General features: G+C 42.6%; 1 protein-coding gene across 1 annotated transcript in view; it reads left to right on the top strand.

The window, feature by feature from the left end:
- LOC138503374 (cAMP-dependent protein kinase inhibitor alpha-like) overlaps positions 1-16,317 on the top strand; it is a 169,576-nt gene that overhangs the window by 129,512 nt on the left and 23,747 nt on the right. The gene's annotated exons all lie outside the window — the stretch shown is intronic.

Raw genomic sequence — 16,317 nt, 5'->3', positions numbered from 1 at the left:
CTAACATAACAAAGATCACATGAAACAAACCGCAACACAAAGACGCAATGTGTTGGATAAACACACGAATAACAGGTGAGCTACACCTCTTATCCACATGCAAAGCTGCAAAGAATTCGGAATATTAAACTTTTTCTTCTGTTACCTTAACCAATACTCACAGACAGTACACATAACGTGTTTCATTGTCATAACTTCCAAAAGCTCGTAAAAACTATAAAAGCTGCCTTAATATCCTTAAAAATCTCGAACCCCATTCCACCGACACAAGATACGTAATATGGACAAATGCATAATCCATGTTTGAAATTCCATATTCCACTATAATATTCAGAAGTGGGACTCTCCTTACTTCCCGATTTCCAGATTTCAATAAGCTCTAATATTCAACTGTGGAACGCACCCTACTCTTCGATATCGCCTTAACTGCTGGACCAGTAGACAGACTGTACTACATTATTTCCAGACTTGAAATTTCTTAACCACTCAATTCTACTTCTTGATAGGTACACTAACTGTGCCACCTTAATGTCAGACCTCAATTCCACTTCATGAAGAATGATGTCAATAATCCTAACTACCCTCACTCAATCTCGGGGTTCTCCAATTCAATAATTGGCCAAACCATTCACAATAATGCAATAACTGTTATCCTGTGTACACTTCTAATCCACTTTCAGTGCATGTATATTTTTCTAAAAATTGTGCACAAATGCATCACTGACATGCATACAACTTAACCAGTTAAATGTTTTGTGATAGTTCAAGGAATGCACTAAAACACTGGGCAACAGTGTTGATCACACACTGTCTGCCCATTAATCGATATTTAGCCTCCTACTAAACTTGAAATCACCCCAAACATATGTATGAATGACATGCTACCTATGTCAACAAATCTCAATCAAAATTCCAAACTCATAAATGTTCTCAATACATGCCACATCCCTCGGCATGCACCAATTGCAAATCACAATTACACTCCTCATCCTATCCAATTCACCATCCTCTGCATATTTTTATGGCAACAAACAATTCTATCATCACACTAATTAAGTGTATCTAATATATAATAAAGGCATTACATCTTCTTGCCTGCTGTTGTAGTAATTAAACATGACATTACTAATTTACTTAACATTACATCATGTTAACATTCTTGCTCACTGTTGCAGCAATTAAACAGCACTTACACTTTTTTTTTAAATGCATCATTATCAGCAATCATGTAAACATTTGGATATAACCACATTTGCATTTGAATCAACATCATATTTAACATATGCCATTCCCCACTCAAACACCCATCTGCATGCACCAATAATATTCCCACACTCATAACATCATACAATTGCAGTCCAGCAAAATATTCACATTTAAAATTTGTGGCTTCACTTAAATGTGATAATTATGCACCTTAAAGTTGGTGTTATCAACTCACAACCTAAAGCACTGCGCTAGGGACACATGTAAGATGTCTTATATAACTTACAATGGCCCTCATTACAACACTGGCGCTAAACCATGGCGCTATTAGCACCATGGTTGGTGCCGGTGTTGTAACGGGTCTGCCATGGAATTACCACCCCATTCCAAGGTTGGCGGGGCGGTAATTCCCCATTGAACCATGGCCCTTCCCCATTCCCATTTTCGCCCCATAGGGCTCTATGGCAATGGGGAAGGCGCTAAGTACGGTACCGCAAGTTGCGGTACCGTACTAGCACCAAGGTCCCTTTGCGGGTCCCTACTTTAACGGCTGGTGTAGGACGGGTCCCGCAAAGGGACCTCGTAGTAAGGCCCTAAGTGTTTAACGGCACCGCAGCCTTTTACGGCGCTGTTAAACACTTAGCGCCTGGGTTGTAATGAGGCCCATTCTCTTAAAGTGTGCGAGAATTTCAATGAATTTATTACTACTATAAGAATTCTTATCACGTAAAATGTCACATCACTGACAACAGCAGTAAATCTCTATATATCACAATCTCTGTATTAACTCCATGTAAAACCGTTTTTTAAAAAAAAAAATTGAGTGCAGCTGCGTTCAATAAATCATTGCCCAAACGTTTTTGTTCTGTCCCTTATCTCTCCGGTGCTATTCCAGGTTCAATAAATAAATAAAATTACTCGCATCAAACAAAGGCTTGCCATACATAATGCCGCTTTGATCCTATTGTTCTCGCTGCCACCACTGCACCCGCATCTCTTGCACTTCCTTTATATCGAGGACTGACATTGACATTTTCTGTGGCGCCATGACTACGACCTGCGTTGTCATAAGTCTTTAAACGTAACTCGGACAATTTCCATAGTTAAATATTAGAGTGGAATATGGAATTTCAAGCATGGGTTATGTATTTGTCCATATTACTTATCTTGTATCAGTGGTATGGTGTTTAGATTGTCAAGGATATTAACGAAGTTTTTATAGTTCTTAGGAGCTTTTGGAGGTTATGGCAATGAAACACGTTATGTGTACTATCTGTGAGTATTGGTTAAGGGGACACAAGAAAAAGTTAATCTTCAAAATTCTTTACAGTTTTAGATAAGGGGCTTAGCTAACCTGGTATTCGCGTGTTTATCTTACGCAATGCTTCCTTGTGTTGCGGTTTGTTTCATGTGATCTTTGTTGTGTTCGTCTCTTTACTAACATTTCTAACTTTTGTTTGTGCTCTTTGGAGAGGTGGTTAATAAAGTTTGTCTTCAAATTGTAAAGTGTTCAGACAGGATACAAATTGTTAGAGTCGTTTTATTTCACTCTTGGGTTTAGAGTGAGTTTGTGCTTAAGTGTCAGAGACATAAGGGTAGGAGGTGGTAGATCCTAACATAAGGTAGTAAGTTTCCTTGGTGTTTGCTTGAGTTAGGTAATGTTTCATGCTCACTTGTGCGTGGATGTGCTTGGGCGTGGCAGGGCTGAGGCCCGGGATGGCAGAACAAGACATAAGGGTGGTTGTCAAGATAGAATTCTGTCTAGAATCTCAGAGGATTGGTAATCCTGGCCTAGAGTAGGTTTCATTCTGTTTTGTTAAGAAGGAGGATGTGTAGTGATCTAAGTAAGTGTCTTATGTTCTGTGAGGCTGTATGGAATTATATGATGCGTGTGTAACCTGGTGTACTGTGGGTTACAGGAATGACAGTTGGGGCACTGGGAGAGGGACAGAGGAACCTGAAGGAGGCTTATATGCTGCTCTACTACTTTCATGCTATACCTGTAACTAAGACATAATAAACAAGCATTCCCTGTACAATAATCTGTTCTGGACTGGTTCCTGATTCATCTATGACTTAGCTTAAGACCCAGGATACTACACCTCCTCTATACATGATGATCAGATTTGGCATCAGGGAAGTTAGGTTATACTTTGTAGAAGTCTTCTGTGCGGTGCCCTCTTGCCTTCCACAGATCTGTCTGTCTGTCTGTCTTCATTGAGCTGCTGTGCATCAACTATGGCAGTGTGGTAGTATTGTGTGCTGGTGGCATTTATACTAGACCTACTTCTCATTGGTAATGCCGTCTCATATGCATGCATAGAAACTCTGGAGTTCACCATAAAACTCTTGGTTTTTATCACTTTCGCCCGGGTTCACACTACACAGATCTTTTTGGAAATTGTACTTTTTTCAATGAGGGAAGAGTTCCATCAGTAATCTGTTAGACCACTCACTCCCAGCCGACCCTCATGGCGTAATTGTATGAAGGTATTTTTTTTTTCTTAACTTTTTAAATTTAATTTTTCAAAACGTGCGGTCTTAGATTTTGTATCTGTATTTGACGAAAACATAGCCTGGGGTTGGATGCTGAATTACACTAGATTTAAGGAGCCCCCTGGGGCATGTGCTAACCCTCTGGGGCAGGGACCTGACCCACATCGATAGAATATGCCCCTTTCTAGAATGAAAACTGAAACCTGACTCCAGAGTTTGCAGAACCTGGGGTCTGTCTGCAGACCCAGGAAGCACAGCTGTACACATGTTAGCATTAGATGATCATCACTATGGCCGCCACTGCACGAAACTGCCTAAAACACCTATTGACCACACACTAATTATTTTTGGAAAGTTTCATGCAAAAGAGTTCAAAGGGCGATAAAATAAAACATTCACTATTCAAATTCCCCTTCTGAATTTCTGACACAGTGTAGCTCAGAAATTGCCGGTTGGATTGGCATCAGACTTGCACAAGAAGGAGGCGGTTGGATCTCCGAGGCATCTGGACATGTCTGCAGTTCAGGCCCAGCAGCAGGTGCTTCTTCTATGGGCAGTAGGCTTAACAGAAGCCCATGCGCTGGGCACAGTGGCTGCTGAGCTCCACAGGTAGAATTGCTGTGTGGTGGGGAATGGCCAGCATGCAGGTACAGAAAGTCAGGGGGTGGCCAAAGTAAACAGTGCAGGTATGTGTACTGCGCCAAAAGCATGGCTGACGGCATTCCCTGTGTGCTCCACAGGCAGGACAAATGTTGCTGTGGCATGCGGGAGATCATGCCCCGGGTACAATGTCCACAGGGCACTGAGAGATTGCATGGGTAAAATATAATATTTAAAAAACAACACTAAAACATAAAGGATTGCATGACTCCCTCACTGGCATACAATAAATTGTTACATAAATTGTACACGTTTCTAGAGAACATATCAGTAGAAGGGATGTTATGGTTACTGTCCAACACGGAAAACACACTGATATTCTACCATTCATAGTTACCAACACATCCATATGTTATCCTCCCCCATGCACTGTTCAATGACATCACCAATCGCATATACGTGTGTGTGTGTGTGTGTATATATATATATATTTACTATGCTGTCCTGCTACAAAAAAGGGCATCTAATTCTGGAGCATACATTTCTTTAAAATAGAACCGAATTACTTTGCCTCTTTCTTTTCCATCATTCTAGACACATGTGTTCTCATGTTTCTTAAATATGTCGTGTTCCACCCCCAAAAACATCGGAAAATAATTAGTTGGCTTGTTCAGTATGTCAGGACTGTTCACAACCCCTATGAATTTGGTGAAATTATGAGAAAGGCAACGATCGCTGAATCAGAGGGGACGTTTATGCATACTGACAAATACCAGGGTTGTGCCTGGTGGCAATTACCATTCATAGCTACTCACTTCCATTTCTTTTTTAATTACTGTGGCTCCGATTTGGAATTGCCCGTTCATGTATCACATATCAATTTAAATGAATCAATAAGGAACAAATTATACAAACTGGATCCAATAAGTGGATATCTAGATTAAAATTTTTCCAACTAGAAACAGGTTTCCCAGACTATCGGTTGGCCTTTAAAAAAAGATCTATCATGACCACAGACTTGAGACATAAAAGACAGAGTCGCACCTAAACGTCTCTCCCTGATGAATGTTGAAATTCAATTATGATAGAAACATGTTGGAACTATATTGATCCATGTCAATTGCTCCCAAGTATGAGTTGTTTGTTTAATATGGACAGTTAACAAGGTGGCACATTATTCAGCACTTTCAAAGGCAAGGCATCCATATGTTTATGTAAAGTATCAGAGAGTGCTCATAAATATCAAGATCAGCAGAGATCTAAAAACAAAAATGCGTAATGGGGCCTACAAAAGAATTGAATGTTAAATAGCCCTATTCTACCCTAATTTGCACTTTAGAATTTGTAAACAATTTTTATACTGTTTCTTGTGTACAGTTTTACAAAATTTGGAGTCAAACGAGGTGTGAGTGAAGGAGAAGAATGAGTTAGAATTAATTGTTGAATTTATATATATATATGCATTGTCTTTTAACATAAGATAGTCATGAATATTTGTCTATAATCATGAACAGTATTGCAGTTTCTTATTAGTAGACAAAGATACACTGTGTAGCAGTAGACCTGGCCACAAGTATTTTTACATAGGCCATATTGACCTCACAGGTGGCTCCGAGACATCAAAGATAGTAGCAGCAGATAGACGTTCACCGTAAACTACCTACGTGTGGGTTTTTCATCCCCAGCCACCTGGTGGCATGGTAAATATTAGCCATGCCTAGTTATGACACAGTAGCTGCTGAGGTTGCACAATTATACAACCATAGCGTTTGGCTATCCTAGTATTGTTAGCTTGGTGAGGCAATTCGCTCATGATAGGGCTGGGTGTATATTAGCTGCCTGGCCTGGGTGTATCCACAACAGCCATGTGGGTCTCAGCCCAAGAAGCTGCCTACTTGATCAGTCTGAGATATGCCGACACCTTCCTTTCAAGTACAGGAGTCCTCCTTGGGAGGTCATTGTCATTAGGTGATCTACATCAAGCCATGAGCGCATGCAAAGGTCCTGTGTTTACTCAAGGGAGAAGCCCACATCGGTTGTGCTTAACCTGATACAATACCCACAGCATTGATTGTTGCACAATGGCCTGTTGGCCTGCAATCAATCAAATTAATAACAAGTTCACTAATTACTTATATAATGCATTGATAACTTTTTTTTTTTTTGTTTTGCCACAGCCAACACGTGTCTCGACCTCAATAAGGTCCTCTTCAGGGCAATTGGCAAAATGATCCCGAAAATTCAAAACAAGAAATCTCCTATTTAAAAAATCGAAACTCTAAAGGGTGTGTGTACTGTATAGTCTCTCGATAGTACGAAGACTTGACTCTCAATTCCTTAATGGTAACAACGCTTGACTCCAAAAACGATCCCGCTGAAGATTTACATCGGAGCGCCCAAGCGGGATAAATTCAGCGTTCTGCGTATGTTTGTAGAAATCTTCAGCCACTCAAGAGTGTGTTACCATTAAGGAATTGAGTCAAGTCTTCATAATATCGAGACCCTGTACAGTACACAAACCCTTTAGAGCTTTGATTTTTTAAATAGATTTCTTGGTTCGAATTTTCAAAAATATTCTGCTGGATATATTTTTACTCGCAGAAGTAATTACCCCAACTATATTTACCGCTGGTAACCCGGAAGAATGGATGTTACTAGCAGACATTATGTTACCCTTATGTAATGGCAATTTCGTTACAGCTGGCAGTAATTGACCATTACTGCCAGCAGCATTGTTAACATCTATTATGTAATAGAGCCCTTTTAAGTCCCTTTTCATCGCTCTTTGTGAGAACACCCTCTGGGAGAGTGCAGTGAGGAAGGGTGGCACAAAGGCCGGAAGTAGTGGAAGCACCACTCCTGCATGGTTGTGCTTCCCTTCCTTTTGCAGATTGCAAATATTGTGACCAAAGGTGGAATGCAAAAAATGTGCCTGGGAGTATGGATGCAAAGGGGTGGAGAGTGGAGCAGGCCTGGCTCAGAATCTATCTGTGCTTCTAGACTGAGTGTCTGCACTCTATTGGCAAGAGGAGTGGCCTATTTAACAGGCACCAATACTTCATGAGTTTCACCCTAATGGTGCTTTTGAGGCACTGCAGCAAAAACTAAAAATGTACCACATACTCCAGTGTGCACTATCAGTTGTGATGTCAAAAAAGGAGGGGCTATTCCTACCGAAATTAGCTCCAATCTGCATGAAAGGCCACTAGTGGGAAGACGACTAAGAGTACTAAAGGAACTACTGACAGGCCCCATGCCCCACTATAAGCAGCAGAGTGTGTAGCAAAACTCCCAACCCCACATACCACGTAAGCAATCACTTGATGATGATATGAGAGAGACAAACCCTAAGGAACGGGCAAAGACGTAAAATAATTGGAAATTAACTTGCCCTGTTCCTGGGTTTCTGAAGAAGACATTTAGTTCCTCGTGGAGGGTAATTTCCTACCTGAGGGAGTTTTAAAGAAAAATGAAGGCGGGGCTTCACCTTAATGTAAAACAGATTTTTTGTAGTGCAGACTTTTCAATTGCTCCTGGGGGTGTGGTGGGCAGTAAACCAGATAAAATGGTGAGAAATTGGTTGACGTCACAGGATTCTCAACCATGCTGTTATCTTAGTTTGCCGAGAATGTGTCTAGTTTTGGTTTTAAGGCTCCTTTGGAAAACAATCGAAAGACACCAAAGTGGATTTATTGATGGTATCAAGAAGCTGGCTACACTAATAAACACAGGTTGGGGTGTTTTGTGATGACATAAGCAATAACTCAGCAAGACCTGAAACAGACATATGCATGATCTTTTTTTGTCCCAAATGTTTGCAGAAATTGAACTGAAAGAGTACATTTATTAAATCACAAATACAGTTATGGAGAAAAAAACACATTTCAAAGCAGGAAGAAACAATGTTACACTATCAACAGATTCAGTAATATATCAAAAAATGTAAATGAAATAATATGCAGTGGACCTAGCTGGGATGTGAAATTGAATTTAACCATTGTTGAGAAGATTTTCAGTACAGTTTATTGTTTAACAAGAGTAAAGAATTAACATATCAAAGGCCCTTTCTAAGGGCAGGTGAGAAATAAGTAAAGGGAGACAGGAAGAAAAACAATTCTCTTAAGACTTTGGATCCCCATTCGAATCATCAAACCAATAACAATTACCAAAGAAAGAAAATGTGATTAGAAGCTTGAAATACCTCAAAAATAGGCCTCAAACATTAAATAATGGGATATGCAGCATACAAGAGGGTGTAAAGAGAACCAGAAAATCAATTTGCACAGTTACAAAGGTCCTAGAAAGGGAATCCCACATGACCCCATAAGCAATGAGAACTAGATCGTGGATGTTGAAGAGGAAAGAGTGGGTAACCATGGTTGTGTCTACTGAATTTGGTAATAATTCCTAAAATACATGCCAGAGAATATCTTCTTCTTCAACCAGAGAACAATTACAAGATGTATTGGATTTCAACCTTCCTTTTGAAAGACTGTTAGAAGCCTAAACAAGACACTTAAACCATTTCATTTTGGGTGTAAATGTGCCCTTATTTTAGAAGAAGTAGGGAAATGGTGGTTGGTGAGCATCCATTTGTTCAGAACTTTTGGCAGGTCCCTTGAAAATTGATGAAATGGTTTTGAATGTTTTAATGGTATTGTGATTACTTTAAATAGGGCTTCAGGCAGTGTTGCTCCCACCTCTTAAGTGTTGTAGTGTTAGATGTTATTGCCAAATTTCATGGCCAAAATAATGAACCGAGTCGACCACAGTGGGAACCAAATTTATGTCTTGCATGTTGAGTGCAGGGGCAAGAACTTAAATCGATGTGCTGTCCCATGCAAAACATACCTTGAATTTCTTATAAGCTCCATGCCTCAATCTTAGAAGTGCTGTGATGAAGTTACAGAGTTTAGGGTCCCTGATGGGGCTGGGTGCCACTGCCTATTATGTGTTGCAGGGTCTGGAGGAAGAAGAGGGTGAATTCCCCAGCCCATCGGATGCGAGAGACATGTAGTATAGTGACATTTAAGCCTCGGGGGGCCTCGAGACATGAAAGCATAGAGCTCAAACAAGGAGAGAACCCTGGGAGTGCAGGACAACAGCCAAGCTCTAAGGGATAAGCCACATGAAGGGGGAACCCTCTCTTGATTCAGAGAAGCCCAGATAGGGACCATACTTTCTGTTCTCTAAATCAACCTCTGTAACACAGAAAATACTGTTTAGCCCATGTTTCTGAGCCTTCCCAGGGAAAATATTTCCCATCACTTATACTGAATTCTATGTTCCAAATAAAAAACACTGCACACCGGGAGACCTTAATGACAAAGATTACCCTGTTTAGGGACAGAAATACCAAAGATTGCCTTAAAACACCATTTGTTTGTCCGTGGGATTCAGCTGGGACCTACCTTAAAGTAGGGACTAATCCACTCAGGACTTGCAGGAAGGACTCTGACCACAGGGGACTATGATGAAACACTGCTTACAATTGTTCAAGGGCTTGATTTAGGAAAACATCAGGAGAAACGTCCATGTGCTAGTGGAATGAGAATGTGGCTGATTGCCGGAGGAGCTGGGCAAGCGGAGATGCTTCAATACCAGGAGGAGTGGGCAGGTATGTAGGGCAAGATGGGAGATTGGTTCACAGCTAAAGAATTGTTGGGCGAGTCATCAAACTTTGAATTTGCCTAGCCATTCTTGGCAGGGAAAGGACAGCACAGCACAGTTCAGCTGACTGACTGGATTTTTTTTATGAGCCTGTGGCGGCGAGGGGGAGGCGGGGCAGAAGGATTAATTCCCAGTTTAATATGCACGTTGAGACCCCATGTGGTGTTGTGTTGGTAGAGATGGGTGATGTTAGGCTGTCAGTAATGTAAAGCGGAGCTGAAGGGACCAGACAGGCGGAGACGGCTCAGGCAGAGCAAGAAAGGGAGCAGAGGAGATAGGAAAGGAAAGTAGAGGCAGAGAGAGCAGAGCGTACAGGAGTAGATGGTGAAGTTGGAGAAAGTATGGAGAGTGAGCGGACAGGAGAAAACTGAGAAAGTAGAGAGATTGAGGTAGTGGGATATGCTAGGGAAAATTGTGTTAGAATGTGGAGTATTACAATAGAGCGATCCTGAAATATCAGAGGACAGGCAGCATAGAACAGATGCAACAAATGAGGTGGAGAGTGAAGGAGAAGAGATGCAGAGTGCAGGAGTAGTGTGGTGAAAATAGCAGTTACATTGAACTACTTAAGGGTAGGAGAACAAATACAAACATCCCTGGAAAGGGGCCCGGAAGGGAAAATGCATAGAGGCAGAGAGTAGAGAGGAGGTGGAAGACACTGGGAAGATCAGACAAAAAAGTTAAAACAAGAGATCAGAGGGAGATGGAATTAAGAGGGAAAGGAAGAACGGAGCAAATCAAAGGGGCACCAATGATCATACGAAGAAGAGTTTCAAGGGGCATTGTAGCACAAAAAGCAAAATGCTCCAGAATGGTAAAATTCCAGATTCGCCCAGAAAGGGATGTTTTAGAGGAGAGGTGATGAAGGCCAAATCATTGCAGAATGTTAAGGTGGAAAAATAGATTGGTGGTAGAGAGGAACGAGAAGCTGTGCAGGACATGGATAAGGACGATAGGAGACCCAGAAAGAGGATGTGTACCTCCTGTGCGGGAAATGGCTGCAGCAGATCTGTATGCCGGTATTCTTAATCGCACTCCCAAAGCTCTCATGGTCCAGTGCACTTTGGGGAAGTATGACTCAAGTGTGGCTTGGTGTGAAACATTCTTCAACTACTCCAGTCCGGCAGGTGGGAAGGTCCACATAAAGGAGGCTCAGCATCCGCACTGTAGCAACGTCGGCAGGAACCGGACTAGAGCATAAGCAGCCCAAACCAAACACTGAAGCAATGAAGAGGTCACTTAAACCTCCATTTAATTTGAGTGACTTTTGCTTGAATGCCAGGATGTGGATACCCTGGGAAGTAGGGAAAGGTGACGCAATATAATCCTCAAGCAAGCTACAACATCTCCTTGTTAGTTTCAGTTTTAAAGTCACTTTATCCGTTCTAGTCCAACCTAACCCTGAGATATTTGTCTTCTAGAATAATCTTAGCTGAACCCTACTTCTTGAGTACTAAGTTGTTTGTTAATCCTGAGTCCATGTCAGAGCTTACAAAAATATTTCAAATATCTCATAAAACTTCATAAGGTTTATCATATATGCTCTTATAGTATTATTACTATTGTTCCTAATTTCCCACTAGTTTCTTACAAATGAGCTTCTTTAAGGAATCCTGCAAGGCATTTCTGTGTGGGATTCTGACAACCACATTGTGGAAATTGAAAGATCAACAGAGCACAATAACACCGGGAAATAGATGTTGATGTAACAGGAAACGGATGCAGAAGATATCTGAAGAGAAGTTGCTATTTCCATTGGGTTGTTGTGGTATCTATGAGTGTGTTGTTGTGTGTATGCAGAAGTAGGCCTCCTGGAATGTTATGAGGTAGGCTGGAATGCAGGGGACCATGAGGTTCTATGGATGTCAGTTATTGGACTTGGAGTGGGACCAGAGTGTATGTCTGCTACCTTCGCTCCCACCTATGTACTTGCTAAACTGTAACTTGAAGAATAAAGCATCCTGTTTCTGTTTGTAACATTCTGTGGGTCAGTCTGGTTCCTGCTCCTTGTCTTATTACCTGGACTAGGATACTTCATCTGGCAACAAAGAGTCCTTTTGCAAAACCTGAGGAGAGGGGGTGGGGAGGAGAGTGTGAATTTTGAGACTGGAGTGAAGAAAAGCAAATTTTGAGACCCAAGTGAAGAAAAACAAATGTTGAGACTCCAAGTGTGCCAGCCCATGCAGGAATGCATGAATGCAGTCCATAGAGAAGGAGAGTTTATGGATGGCGTAGTGATGTCATAACTGGAGAGATCCAGAGATGGCCATGGATGTTGGGATTCCAGGAGAGGACCAGCACATGTGATGGCCCTTCAGTATGGAGAGCGTAGTGGCTGTAAAGGAGTACATCCTTGCAGGAACACAGAGAAATGTGTACACTGCCAGTGTACATATAGAAGCCCTAGCAGTTGCTACAGTATCGAGCGCCATTGTGCTGAGAGAAAATGCTGGATTGTGGGACTTGCAGTTTTGTTCCCCGGAGTCTAACCGTATAAGGTACTCTTTTATTTTTTGTGTCTGGTGTGAATTTGGGGCTTGGCAAGGGACCTGCGGGCCGCAGCACGTATGCACCAAGCTAGGCCCTGCGTTCCATCCCTGCTGTTGGGTTGGAAGTAGAGGGCCTACCGCAATTGTTTTCATTACGGAGTTCAAAGATGAGGTAGAGCTTCAGCGAGAGCGATGATTAGAGGAAAGGCCAACCTTAACATTCCTCAACGTGATGTCGTGTGCGTGGAGGGAGTCGTTTTCGTTCAGAGAATCAGGAACACTCGTTCATACATTCAGCCTCATACTGTGCATGTCGTAGGCCAGAAAATGTATTACGGGGTGGAGTACAAGGCGGACTATGAAATATGAAGGCCGGAGGTTCCATTTGGCAAATTTCAGAGAGGTACTGTGAAACTAGAGGTAGCATCTGTGCCATGCAGACACCACAGACAAGGGTCATTAAGTTGTTTTGTAGGGTGGTGCTGGGAGGAAGTGATTAAACTGTTTTCCCTGCAGGCTGCAGCATTTATGGGAGTAAAGTTTGCCAGTATTTGATGTGCTTTAGAGTGCAGCACTGGGAAAAGCAGCCTGATGTCGTGTTGCCGGCCTTGTTATTAAACCCATACAGCAGCGCTAAGATGTGTTAATGTTAAAGGTATTTATACTGCGCACAGTCACCAATGGAATTGGTTCCGAGGCGCTCACGGGGATCTGCAAACAAGAAGGCAGGGTGAGGTTAGTCGGATGAAGAGGGAGTAGGAAAGTGAGAATGGTGGTGTCCTGTTGGCAGCTTCAGTTTGGTTTTCACTGTGCGCTAAGCTTGGGTGTGAATGTCGTATCGATGGGAGTCCGCGTGTGCTGTTGATGTGACGTATGTGTTTGTTTTTTGCGGTGTGGTGAAGTGCATGCAGTTTGCTGTGCGAGAAGGTGGTTGTATGGATTTTTGTGTGAATTAAGTATGCAGAAATGTGAGCTTTTGGTTTTGGGTTAGTGGGATGCATAAAGTCTTAGTGCACCAATTGGTGTATGGAGTAAAGATAGCAACAAAATGCTGATTTCAGAATGCTATGTTTGTTTCATGATTTCAGTTTTGTGATATGATGTATCACTGCAAAGTGTGTCTACTGATATACAGAGTATCAAAATTGAAATTTGTCCTAAATACATATTTACACATTTGTAACCTCTATGAAAACCACAAACAAGGATTACCTATTTTATGGAATATCTCTTCCTCAAAATCCCACAGCTGTGAGACCTTGTATCGCCTTTCTGCAGCATTTTGTCCATTTCCCCTTGAACACATTTTCCAAACTTTCTCCAAATTTCCACAAATATGCGTGTTTACAATAGGAATGTGTGTGCCAAGTTTAACAATTCTAGCATAAATACAGTTTGCATAAAACCACATATATTGCCATTCCTGTTCAGAATATGCTACACAGTTCCACTACGTTTTGCAATGCAGGGTCAAAAATTAGAGTAACAATTTTGCGCTTTTTATATTTTTCACCACTTCTGACAGCGAGTTATAAGTCTCTATTAAAATGTTCATTACTTATTATTAGCAGCAAATGGTCATCCTTTTGTCTGTCCACTGGAATCAAGGAGTAGCCCCCACCTTTTTGGGATTTCCTTCTGCAAGCCTAGTTTACAACCTTTTTACACGTCCGTTTCCTGGCCTAGAGAATCTGCCATTGTTCAGTCCTTGGGAGCAGACACAAGTCTGTCCTACCCCACGATTATCACATGTCGGTGAGCATCTGCTGAGAGGAAGGGCCTCCCCTTGGGTAGAAACCTGTTTTTCAACTTCTTGTAGGCCCAAACAGCCTAAGTTAAAATTGAATTTCTTGACTTGAAATCCAGCACAGAACAAACTTGTTGCATCAGATGACATAGGTAAATTACATTCTTAGCTTTAAACCTGTGGGCTCAAAACAACTGAGATCTGTGTTACTTTCAGCAACAGTCCTTTTATATTTGCTAATCCGGCAGATCTTTAGTTTTAGCCAACTTTAATGTTTAATCAAGAAAGCCCATTTGACAGGAGCTGTCATTCACAGGCAATCCAGTTTTGCTGAGAAATGTTTTGCTCTTAACATTTTAGGACTTTGTAAATTCATAGTGCTTCATTAGATTAAATGAATTGTAGCGCCAAGCAGGATTTTGAGTGTTGAAAAAGTATTATGTACAGTCATTTGGAAGTTTCAGCAGCACAGTAAATGTCATTTACAGGCACATTTTTGGAGTTTCATTTGCACATCGCTGCTTCCCCCTCTGTACTCTGTTTACTTGTCATGGAGCCCACTGGCACTTTTTTCTGCAGGGTGTGCTCGGTTCCACCTCACATGTACCATGGGTGGCAGGTTGTGCAGCCATCTTTTTGTGTGTTGAAAAACGCGGTTTTAGAGGTTTTGGTGCGCACAAGGGTTTTGCCGCCATTTTGCTGTTTCTCACACCATAGATAGCAGAGTGAGGCCGCATATTATAGCATAGTGGGTCAATACATCCAACAGTGCCTATCTCAGGAGATGAAATATAGTGGAGGTTAGTGAGATGGAGTTGTGTTGTCTGTTCTTTTTTAACTAGGAATTTTAGGTTTAGGACATTTAGGACCTTCTCGAGCTCTTCGCTCATCCGCCTCCAACTCCCTCAGGGTCAGTCGCTTCTCCAAGCAACGAGTTGATGATATATTTGTCCTTTGCTGGGGCCTCCCTCTGGAACAGCCTTGCTGCCTCCTTGAAACTTGAGGAGAACCATCTCCGGTTCCAGAATCACCTCAAGACCTTCCTCTTTGCTTCTTCACCTCCTCTCCCCTGCTGAGCTCCTGACTGAAACTGCACTGGTCACCTGGCCACCCTCTGATCTTGGGCCCAGGTGCCCTCCCCCACCAGCTGCATCCCTGCACTGCCTCCCAGGCAAGCCCTGCACTTGGGGGCTGTTTTCTGTATCCCTACAGTCCTCACCAGCTCTTGACACTTGATGTTGGCAGTTACTCCTGCACTTGCCACTAGTTGGCCACACTTCTACCTATTGTTTTATTTATACACTGCACCCTCCCCCTTCTCTCCGCACCTACCCATTTCTGCCACCCCGCACTTGCGCGATCTCAATGTCGCCTGGCCTAGTAAGATCTTTGTCTCTGTCTTCCCTCTGTTCCCTTGCCCTTGCCCCATCATGCCTTGAAACTCTTGTGTATAGGCACGTTATAAATGCCATATCATATCAAATATCATGTCAGAGATCCTGCCCTGCGAGTGGCTGTCACGTGACCCTGACGTGGCAGGCCAGGGTAGAAAGTGTTTGGTTTGGGATGTTGTTCCAGCATGCAGAAGGTGTGTGTGTGTGTGTGTATGTGTGTGTGTATGTGTTTTTGAGTTTGTGTTACCATCCTTGTGGGGACTTGGGTGTGTAAACATGCACACGCTGTGGGGACTTGATTTCACTGTGGGGACCTAAACCCAAGTCCCCACATGGTAATGTGTCCCAAATGACTGGGTACCACAAGGGGTGTGGGAGGGGGTTTAGGCACCCTGGACTGAGTTACCTTGGTAACTCAAGTCGCACTCTTGTGTGATTGGCCCAAGTGGTGAGCCGGCCGGCTCACCACTTAGCATGTTTGATTGACAGCTAGGTTGAGTGAATGGGGGTATGCTGCATAAAAGCAGGGCTTTGGGGACTGGAACTTCAGAAGTCGCCACAGGACCTGAGAATCCGATGAGGGAGAAGCTGAGCTGACCTACCACGACGACACCACCGGTGGAGCCCTGTGGAACCGACTCACCACTTCCCGACGACAGAGAAGATCTCCCGGCTGGAGAGGCTTCTTCCCCTGGCTGGTGGGCACAACCAGTTT

The sequence above is a fragment of the Ambystoma mexicanum genome, chromosome 11, assembly GCF_040938575.1.
Source record: "Ambystoma mexicanum isolate Mex_15411 chromosome 11, UKY_AmexF1_1, whole genome shotgun sequence".
Lineage (NCBI taxonomy): Eukaryota > Metazoa > Chordata > Amphibia > Caudata > Ambystomatidae > Ambystoma > Ambystoma mexicanum.
Note: the sequence above shows the minus strand (reverse complement) of the source record. Positions and strands in the feature narration are given on the sequence as shown.